At 33.5% G+C, this 9765-nt stretch overlaps 1 long non-coding RNA gene across 1 annotated transcript; it reads right to left on the bottom strand.

Moving 5' to 3' along the window:
- Nucleotides 1–6098: 6098 nt before the first annotated feature.
- On the bottom strand, nt 6099–9380 carry LOC138894959 (uncharacterized). The gene is made up of 3 exons (XR_011409153.1): nt 9311–9380; nt 8037–8096; nt 6099–7829 (listed from the first exon to the last, which is right to left on the bottom strand). It is a non-coding gene; the product is annotated as an uncharacterized lncRNA (long non-coding RNA).
- Between the last annotated feature and the right edge of the window lie 385 nt (nt 9381–9765).

The raw sequence follows: 9765 nt of genomic DNA, 5'->3' as shown, positions 1-9765 counted from the left end.
AATATATATTTTTTATATTATATTGCATGATCTAGAAAGTGGTTATAATATTTTTCATATTATCACCCATGATATGTCCCACTACTTATCCACTAAATTATCCACCACCCTACTATCACAATATTCTTACCGTTATAAAATATAGCTCAAAGTAACAATATATAACAAGGAAAAACAAGCTACGAGATATAGAAAGATAGAGAAAAAGAAGAGATTTTCTTGTTCAATTATGTGATCTTTCCATTTATTACAAGACCTTTATATAGGCATGAAAAGTGAAGAAATATGTCATTGAATATGTCATTAAGCATTTGAGATCATGGAGGAAGATCACGAGTAGGTTATGAAGTTACAATCATAACTCCATAAGTATTATAGTAGTGAAAGTTATGGAAATAATATAGAAGAGTAGTGAGCATTACTCCTTTGGTGGTTATGGACATCCACCATAATTCAAGATTTTATAACACTCCCCCTTGGATGTCCATAAATAATGTGTCTCGTTAAAACCTTGCTAAGAAAAAGAGTACACATATCATGTAATACGCATTACTTGCCACCTCATTAAAAACTTTGTCAGAAAAACCGAGTGGGATAAAACCGTAGCTAAGGAAAAAAGAGTACAACACGTATTTGCTTCTCCCTGATGAAAATATCAATTTATTTCACCTAGATGATGTGTTCCGATCCAGTATACCAACTTCTCAAATTTTGAGGTTGATCATGCTTCGTTGAATAGAATCACCAAATTATCAAGCGAATAAATTCATTGAACATCTATTTCACCGTTCGGTGAAGATTGTGTCTAATAAAGAATTTTGATGAAATAGATGATTTATTTTGTCTCCTTCAATATATCCTTCTTTCAATTGAGATAAATAAACATCATCGTCTTCACTATTATTGGAGTCTTCTCCTCAAAGTAAAGTCACACACCGGTTGTGTGTTGAGTGACTTGATTTATCAGTTGCTAGTATATTGACATTGTTGAATAAGTATCAACGATTGATTGCCTTATGAAATAATAATATGGAACCCTCACATACAAATAGATTGTTTGAAGAACGAACTTCAGAAAATGCCTGCATTTGCATAACCAACAAAACTTTGACAATATTTATTAGAATAAACAAATCTATATCAAGGATTCCTTTTGCAATATAATCCTAATAGTATTCCAATATCTTTATATAGGAATAAAACTATATCTTGCTTGCATATTGTTATGCTCATAGTTCTAGCAAGATACATTAGTGCATCAATTGCACTAGACACAAAAACAAATCATGCACACCATGATCGCTCTAATTCACATAAGAATTTGCTGAAACTTTATTTAATAAATTTCTTGGGAACCTTAATATGCTTCACAATAATTTAAATCCTTCAATGATTTTCATTATAGGCATATCAAGTTTTTTATGTATTGCCAGATTAATACCTGAAATGACTACATCCACCACAGGAGAACATGTCTCTGTATAATCAATGTCACGATATTTACAAATCTTCTTGTGTCACAAGTCGTCTTTATGTCTATCGACTTGACCTTTTTCGCACAAGAACACATTTATACTACCGCTGGCTTTATACTTTCAGGTGTTGGGACTATCCGTCCAACTTCACATTTTTCAGGTGAAGTCAATTTTCATTTGGCCAATCATTTATCTGTCCAAATTTCATGACAGATTTGAGCTCAAGATCCTCGTCAGTTTTAATAAAATTGAGCGATACATTATATTAACAACATAGTCGACGATCATTTTGCATCCGTTCCATCATCACTCAATAAAGACATAACTTATCGAGATCTCATTATTTTCAAGTACCCGAGTCTCTCCCATGAGGTCTTATAAAATGTTATGTCATGGTGCTTTTATAAAGCACTTGCCTCCTTAGTATGACCATCTTGAACATTTGCTCCTCTCCTTCTTCAAGGAGTTTTATCTTTGGAACCGATTAGTCTATTATGCTTCATGCATGCCATAGACTTTGTTCATAATGAACTTTATTTTATTTGGAGCATTAGCAGCTGAAATATGACATTTAGCTTTGGGTCAGCAAATACGCTTGGCAATATTTTGCAAATGAATTATCACTTGAAATTCAAGTTCACATTTTCTTGTACAGGGATCTAGATGTACTCATAATAATTCATTACATGCATTACTTTTTCAGCTGCCTATTTTCTCCCCCTATTGTTGGGATCACCAACACATATCTCTAGCCTTATTTGGGGATCCATCTTTGTGCATTGTGGTGGAACAATTAAATCATATAGCACATTCATATTTCTAGATGAAAATTATTTAGTTCCTGATCCTGAACCTATTGTCATAGGGTGTACGTATCATAATTTGTCTACATGCGTACAAGTGATGTTGTATATTAAATAATACATCACATACCAAATTTTATTTTGGCAGTTTTGTTCTCATAACCAATGGTTTAGCTATAATTGGAGGCATACAATTTCTGCTAAACCAACTTGAATTTAAACCAGCATTATCAAGATAAATCATCATAATTTATATTCTGAAACTGTGCTCTAATAACTTGAGCAATCAATCTTGCAAAAGTCAAACTGCAAGTTGATAACAAATGCACATGTGACCATAGAATATATGCATCTATTAAAATTATATAATAGTAAACGGTTCACATGGCGGGTGACTGAGCCCATATATTTATCACCTTTTATTCGTTTCAGAAATCAAGGGATTCAATCTCAACCTTAACTGGTATATTATGAGAATAAGCAGCACAAGAGAATTCTTGAAGAATATTCTATTTCTTCAATATATGCCAATATAATTCTCAATTAATTTTTCGCATCATAATTGAACCGGGATGATCAATCGGTCATGCCAACTAATATTTATTTTATTAAACCTCTAGTTTACTTGTGACATATGATTCCATCATCATGCTTATATTTGTATTACAAATAGAAAGGAAATCGGGTAACCTTTCATATTAACCCGTTATGATTATAGAAATATGAAGATATTCAATATTCCTTTCATTTATAGTCTCAATATGCCAACCACTTCGGCTAATATATTTGAAACTCAAAAAGTTTCTTTTGAGACTTACTACAATATCAATGTCATGAATAATTTTATTCATCCCGGTAGTAACAAGTTAGTTCTTCTGGAGCTCTTAATTAATTTTTGTACTACAAGATCTTTTGTCACACCATCCATATGGTGAATGTCTCCTTCACGGAGAAAAACATATCAAAATAATTGTCATGGTCAAAATCATTATACGCGACCAACGACATATTCATGTAACTACACAATAATATTTATTTTCTTTATTTCACTCAAACCTCCCTTAGAGGTGAGTTGTGTGGTATTAATCCAATCATGCATTGCATGTCTTTATTCATTACTTTCATCACATATTGCCACATTCACCTTTAGGAATGAGTCTGCATCCTCAATGCTTATCACAAGTCACATTCTCTTCAAGGAATGGATCATAATCAACGGCGTGCTTTATTATTTTTCATACCAATTTGATGGTAAACATTGCCTTTACATTTTGAAGGATTATTTTGAGAACCCTTATTGTTCTCCTTTTAGAATCATAGTAATGATTATTATTATTTTGATTTATGGAACGTCCACGTTCTTTGTTCAACCACTTGTCTTCATTTAGACTTATTATGTGCCGCTACCACATTCACTTCAAGAATGGAGCAAATCAAGTGGGACAATATTCATGCCTTTTCATGAAAAATATATTATTTTTCTTTAGTCATTATTATATCATCAATATGGTATAGTGAGACTCAAGCCCAATGTCTTACCAATATAAAGGCATGTTAGGCCATAATGAATTAGGACTCAAACCCAACTCTTATCATCATGGAGTATCAGGACTTGATCCCGATGTCTTACCCTCATGGTGCATTGCGACTTGATCTCATTGAAGTTGATATCATTAACAACAAAGGACAAAAACAATTTCAAATACGAAGGAAATGCTTACCTCTTGAGGTAAGCTCTTCATAATGTCATTTGGATATAATTCTCAACAATAGACTTTCTTTTACTCAAATCAGCTAAGTAATTAGTGACAAACAGATATATGAAAATACAAAATAACATTGAAAATTCACATGTGGTCTTTGCTGCAATAAGTCTACATCAAGATGAAAGTAATATGACCAGAACATTAAAAAAAAATGATGTATAAAGTAGAATAATAGTACTACTAGTTACTATGCACTTTGTGGAAACTAAGTATTATACTCTCTAAAAAAACAAAAAGATATAGCATAACCTTTAAGTCAATCAGGGAATAAAAAATAGTGGACAAATCTCTGTCTACTATCTACTACTATATGCTTTCCATATAGAAATGATTCAACATGTTAATTTGATAACAACTATCATCAACGAAAAATTTGGTGCAGTACATACTTCTTGTACTAATATTTTATCTTATTAAAATAAAATAGTTATGAGTATTATTATTATTATATTATATTTGACAGTAAACTAATATATAATCACTATACTAGGCATACTAAAATTATATTATAAGGTAAAACCATAAGCATGCATAATAAAGTATAATTTTAATTTTGTAGATTATTTAATCTACCGCATGCCACCTATTATTTAGTTCATGAAAATTTAACAATACTATATTCATGAACAAGATGCTCAAGTTTATATTACGATGAAATATCACAACAAAACAAAAATGAAGGAACCAAGATTCATTCGGCGGAATATACTCATATGTATATCTGATATCAAAATCTAAAAGAATTGTTAGGCTTGATAATTTTGACAAATAGATCATCGAGATATACCTTATCAGAAGTGAAATTTAACCTTGAGGTTAGAAACTTCGTGCTGATAACGTGTTATAAAATATAGCTCAAAGTAACAATATATAACAAGAAAAAACAAGCTACGAGATATAGAGAGATAGAGAGAAGGAAGAAATTTTTTTCTTCAATTGTGTGATCTTTCCATCTATTACAAGGCCTTTATATAGGCATGAAAAGTAAAGAAATATGTCATTGAATATGTCATTAAGCATTTGAGATCATGGAGTAAGATCACGGGGAGGTTATGGAGTTACAATCATAACTCCACAAGTATTATAGTAGTGAAAGTTATGGAAATAATGTAGAAGAGTAGTGAGTATTACTCCTTTGGTGGTTATGGACATCCACCATAATTCAAGATTTTATAACACTTACAACTTTATTATCCAATTATCATCTTATTTACTCTATGGAAGAAATCCTATACATATAAATAAGAGCCTTTCTTCCTTGTATGATATATAGAAAAGTGTTGCAATGTGCTTGAAAAGTGAGATTGGTGTTGCAAAGAAAAACAATTGAGTATTTTCTAAAAGAGAGAAAAATCGAAGTCTCCAATATATTCACTAAAACAAGAGATTATTATTTGTTGAAGATTGGTAACCTGTAAAACTTTGAATTTTTCTCATTTTTTTCCAACTATAATTGTATTTTCACCAACAATCAGATTCCAAATGCTGTTTCTATTATTTTGCACAACTTTTGTATACTCTCGTGTTAATTTTGATGAAATAGCTTGAATTAGTAGAAAAGCTTTTCTAGGAACTTTCCAACCCCGTGTCTAACAATAATCTGTCCGTATATCATATCAAGTGTTACTTTCTTCTCTTTGGTTAGGCTGCTATTTCTTGAGATCTGAAGTTGGTGTTTTTATTAATCAGCAGAACCAGATCCTTTAGTCTTTGGTATTTAACTTGAATTCTAGTTCTGCTTTATGCAGCCAGCACAGACCGCAGCTACGCGGGCTAAGCTTCATAGCAGAATTTTGCACAAATGAAATTCAGTACAATTGAAGATGTAATGCCGGATATAGTTATCTTTGGTACAACAACAACATATAGTTATCGTCTGTGTGATGAATATATCAATAAGCTCTGATTCATTAAAAATTTCTGTCCAAGGCATGAATATATTTAGAGATCTATCAGGCATCCTGATTGTTATTGTAAGTGTGTTGTCACTACACATTTGCAGTCAAAACATTAGCAAGATGGCCATGTTTTGAAAATTGTGGGTTTTATTTTTTTGGCAATCCACTAGGCAAATGCCTAGGGCTAGTTTCTATATATATCTAAACAAAAAAACAAACAGAATAGAGTAGCTTATTACAAAATGTAGGAAATAAATTGACGATTACATAGCTCCTATTACCAAAATTGAGCTACAGACACTCAACGATGGTAGTACATTATGGCAAGTGAATAAAGGCACTGAAATCTACCAGTGTAGTAAGGAAAATGTCGCATCAGACCTCCCAGGACTTCGCGTCGTCCATGTTGGATCAACGCAGTACACCCCAATTGTAAAATAATTTGCTGCCTTTTCTGCTTGTGTTGCGACTTGTTGGCCTGTATTTTCCTAGCAAAGTCAAAGACTCGTTCCTCATATTGCCCATCATGCTGCCAAATATCTGCGTGTTGTTGTTTCATCATGTGTGCATGCTCACAGTGCATCTCTGTTTCAAACTTGGGTAAGTATACAGAAACTGGTGCTGTGTCCCACTTGATTTTAGATAATTTCATTGTCCTGCAGTGATGGAGAGAACTGTGTGTACACCCATTTTCACGTGACTTCCCTTTTAGTCTTGTTAACAACTTTGCATGAGGTACATCAGGAGGTATTGTATAAATGTGCTGCATTGTGATTTTGCTCCTCAATGTATCCTCTGTGCCCATAATTCCTCGCTGAAACCTGATCTTCAGCTGCATTGTACATCTTACGAGTACACTGCCTTGTAAATTTCTGGGCAGTGTTACATCAGTGCCACTGATTTTCTCAGAAGTGTTGCATCCATTTCGATCTCCTGTTCGTGTTCTCCATTCCCAGTCTTCATCATATGCATCTTTCTTATATAGCCATCTCAAACAGGCATAATTGTAACAAGGATGCCAAAAATAGCTGACTGCTTCTTCGTCTTGTTGCCTCGCAATTTTCTGCACTCTAATGAGTTTATCGATCCTGTTTCTAGACAGAGTACCCCTCATGGTTTCTATATCTTCAGTTGTCCTATAATAATTATGTAGTATGTATAGGACTGGATAGCATAACCAGTATCAGCATTTGTCTTTCGCTCTGTCCTAGCTCATCCTTGCCATAGATGCTTGTGCTTTTCTTTGTTTCTTCCTCAAGGGAATGAGTACTAAGTGCTAATACCACCCAATGAGGTCGAAACAAAATGTAGGGCATTGTTACAGTTAATTGTCCTGCAAAACAGATAGCATGGTTAGGTAAAAAAATCACCAATCCCACCTCCCTAAGGATTTGAGACTGATGATGGATTATGTTTCCTCCAGTGACTTTCTCCTTCATTATACCCCTTTCCACTTCCCCTACTAACTCCTCGCAACCCTTACCCTCAGGCCTCAAGTATGGACATTGCAAACTATCATCATTCACAATTCTTCTCCCTCGTGTGTCAAGCTGCCAATATCCATAACATTTAATATTGCCACTGTCTAGTGCATAATTAGCAAGATGGTCAGCCAGCTTGTTACCTTCTCTATAAATATGGGTCACCTTCTTGTTACATAACCCCAATAATACTAATATCTTTTCCATATGTTCAGCAATTATCCAAGGAGGTTTCCAAATTCCAGTCAGAATGTTCTTGAGGAGCAAAGAGTCAGTTTGTAGCCAAATGTGAGTGTAATGGTTCGAAATACAGTACCTTAGAGCCTCCACAATTGCCACTTGTCACGACCCCAAATTCCCTCCGTAGGATGTCGTGGTGGCACCTAGTCTCTAAGACTAGGTAAGCCTATCAATGCGGAATAATAATAAATATCTGAAATAAATAAACTATAATTCAAACAATTTCAACTCCCAAAACCCTGTAGAAATAAGTCACAAGCTTCTAAGAATTTATTCTCAATGTCTCTATATATCAAGGTCTAAATAAAATATAAGGAAGCAACATAAAATGATAGAAGGGGACTCCGGAGTCTGCGGACGCTGGCAGATATACCTCGAAGTCTCCGTACGCAGGTAACTCACTGACGTCTAGGCTGGTAAGATGTACCTGAATCTGCACAAAAAGATGTGCAGAAGCGTAATATGAGTACACCACAGCGGTACCCAGTAAGTGCCAAGCCTAACCTCGGTAGAGTAGTGACGAGGTCAGGTGAGGCCCTATTGGAATATAATAATGGCATGGTAAAATATTTATCAATGTAGTAAAATAAAATGACATTGGAAATGAATCAAATAGTATGTCACATTTAATGACACCATATAATTGCAAATAATATCTCGTGGAATCAAAACAGAATTTCCTTCAACTTTATGAAAATCACAACAATTAATCGAAAGCAACTATGGCCATAAATCAATATCAACAAGGGCACTACCGAGGTACCGCCTCGTAGTCCCAAGTTATAAATAATTTCACAATATCTCATTTCCTTATATCACCGCGGGAGCCTTCACAATTTATTTAAAAAAATATTTTTTACCCTACTAGCCACGCGTATCAAGCCACCCTTATCTCACCGCATGCGTTTCAACACCCAGACCTTATACCACCGCATGCGTATCAATATCACAATATATCACAATTTGCACCTCAAGTGCTCAAATAATTTAACTTGCCAAAATAATTCAACAACAATATTTTTTCACAATAAAGAGCTCACGGCTCATGCCAAATAAATCATCAATAATAGTTTGCCACAATAAAGAGCTCACGGCTCATGTCAAAATAATTCAACAATAATATTTTTCCACAATAAGGAGCTCACGGCTCATTTCAAAATAATTCAATAATAATATTCTTCCACAATAAACAGCTCACGGCTCCCTCACAATGAGTATAAAAATATTCAGGAGTAAATAATTTAGGAAAATAATATTTCAAAATCTTTACTACGTTGCTTCAATATCAAGTTTAAAAATGTCAAATACTTCATACTAATAATATTTAATTTAAAGAAAATCAACCTTCAAATAATGCACAGAATAAAAGAAACCAAGTTTCAACTAAATAGGTAAAACAATTAGTAAGAAAAGATCAAACAAATTTGAAGTATATATCTCAGATCAATGACGAAGAATATAACAAGATAAAATAATTTAATAAATGCGCAACAGTGATCTACACAATTTAAAAATATAATCTTTCGCAATTTAGCCCGTGTACACACTCGTCACCTCGTGCACACGACTTTCAACACATTTCAATAATTACATCAATACCAATCCTAGGGGAAATTTCCCCCACACAAGGTTAGACAAGTCACTTACCTCGACTTACTCCAATTTAACCAAGTATTATGCTTTTCCCTCGATTTTTCGACTTCGATCGACTCGTATCTAGTCATAATTAATTCGATATAGTCAACAAAAATTATAGTAATTAATTTCATAAGAAAATATTATATTTTTATTAAAATCTGAAATTAGCTCAAATTTTGCCCGTGAGGCTCACATCTCGGAATCCGGCGAAACTTAAAAAATCCGACAACCTATTCAATTACGAGTCCACCCATACCAATTTTACCAAAATCCGATAACAACTCGACCTCCAAATTTTAAATTTTCGTTTTTGGAAGATTTTGCAAAAATCTTGATTTTTCTTCCATAAATTCACGGATTCATGATGTAAATGAGTATGGAATCATGAAATATAATCAATATAGGATAAAGAACACTTACCCCAATGTTTTCCAGTGAAAATCGCCCAAAAATCGCCCAAGAAC

This window comes from Nicotiana tomentosiformis, chromosome 6 (genome assembly GCF_000390325.3).
Source record: "Nicotiana tomentosiformis chromosome 6, ASM39032v3, whole genome shotgun sequence".
In the NCBI taxonomy this organism is placed as follows: Eukaryota; Viridiplantae; Streptophyta; class Magnoliopsida; order Solanales; family Solanaceae; genus Nicotiana; species Nicotiana tomentosiformis.
The sequence above is the reverse complement of the archived record's forward strand: the minus strand, read 5'-3'. Positions and strand labels throughout refer to the sequence as shown.